Source organism: Lynx canadensis, chromosome D1 (genome assembly GCF_007474595.2).
Source record: "Lynx canadensis isolate LIC74 chromosome D1, mLynCan4.pri.v2, whole genome shotgun sequence".
Classification (NCBI taxonomy): domain Eukaryota; kingdom Metazoa; phylum Chordata; class Mammalia; order Carnivora; family Felidae; genus Lynx; species Lynx canadensis.
The window spans coordinates 106,373,980-106,375,862 of record NC_044312.2 but is presented as its reverse complement, the minus strand read 5'-3'; positions in this window follow the sequence as shown (position 1 = coordinate 106,375,862).

The following is a 1,883-nucleotide window of genomic DNA, read 5'->3' as shown; positions in this document are numbered from 1 at the left end:
ACACCTCTTGCCTTGGGCCAATCCTGGTCTGGAGATTTCCCAGCTGTGTCTCTTTATACAATGGGAACATCCTGGGGTTGTCATATGTCCTCAGAACGGGTTTGGGCACAAAGCTGGTGCCATGTACCTGTCAGCCGCCAGTGATTAATTTCATAAAAAGGTGAAAGGCCTTATGCTAACCCTTGGATGTCTAGGACCATTGGAGACCCCTGGAAACTTCCTTCAACTTCACATTCTCTGAAAGATCTGGAGAAGATCATGTTCAGAGCACAGGCAAAATCCTACGTTTGAGCCCAGAGCACGGTATTTTGATCCGTGCTTACTTGATACTGTTCTGACTTCCTGGAAGAGTTTCATTGAGACATAACTTACACGTAGAGTCTCTGTCAAACATATTCTACATCCGGTTGGTTTATTAATCTTCTCAAGGCCCAAGGCAATGAACAATTACCCGTTTTTAAAATTCAAGAAAACATAAGAGAAAAAAAATTTTTTTTTTTTTTAAAAAGTGGGGACAGGCGCCTGGGTGGCTCAGTGGGTTAAGTGTCCGACTTCGGCTCAGGTCACGATTTTGAGTTTCGTGAGTTTAAGCTCCGCATCGGGCTCTTTGCTGACAGCTCAGAGTTTGGATCCCACTTCGGATTCTGTGTCTCCCTCTCTCTCTCTGTTCCTCCCTCACTTGCATTCTGTCTCGCTGTCTCTCTCTCTCAAAAATAGATAAAGAATAAAAAAAATTAAGAAAACATGAATAGCAAACCATGGTGAACACTCACTGGATGCACTGGATTAAAGGAGGTGCAAACCTCCTTTAATCGGATGACAACACAATGCGTCGGATGAGGATGAAATTTGTTGGCCAAATGGGGATGCGTTGGAGTGTGAAAGAGGTCACAAAATGGATGGAGTGCCAGGACAACAGCATAAACCAGGATTCTCCGGAGGAAACTGAGATGTGTGGTCACACTCCATTGGTGGCAATCTCCTCTCCGGTTTCGAGGGTCTAATCGGAAACCAGTCCCTGTATGCAGAGGGCAGGGAGAGACAGAAGAAAAGGTGGCCACTCCAGGTTGGTAGGTGGCAGGTTTAATGAACAAAGGAACCGACACAGGAGGGCACCTGCGTGGCTCAGTTGGTTAAGCGTCTAATTTCAACTCAGGTCATGATCTCACAGTTTGTGAGTTCAAGCCCCACGTTGGGTTCTCTGCTGTCAGCACAGAGCCCGCTTTGGCTCCTCTGTGGTCCCCACTCTGTCAGCCCCTCCCCCGCTGGTGCTCTCTCTCCCCCTGTCTCTATCTCAAAATAAATAAATAAACGGAACATGAGGGGCACCTGGCCAGCCCAGTCGGTGAAGCGTCCGACTTCAGCTCAGGTCTTCTGCGGCTCAGGGCATAATCTCATGGTTCGTGAGTTTGAGCCCCACGTGGGGCTCTGTGCTGACAGCTGGGAGCCTGGAGCCTGCTTCAGGTTCTGTGTCTCCCTCTCTCTCTGCCCCACTCCTGCCTGTGCTCTGTCTCTGAAAAATGAATAAACGTTAAAATAAATTAGGAAAAAGAAAGTAAAGACAAAAAAGATGGATAGATCTCCACACCTATGTTCCAGAGTCAGAAACTTTATACAGAGGCAGTAAGTGGGTTCAGTCACACTGAACACAGTTCAGATGGTCTCAACACGACATCATAGTGTCTCAAGGTATTGTGGTTGGAGCAGCTTCTGGGGTGGAATAGGGCTAAGTGGAACCCACATTCCAAGAACAGGGCAGGTGGGTGAGGAGCTCCCGGTTTCCAGGGTCCAGCTCATGGGTCAACTGGAGGTCACATCCTGTCCCCCAACCCCTCCCCATGAGGAGTGTGTGTCATTTCTCCCTATATGTAGATAATGGGACT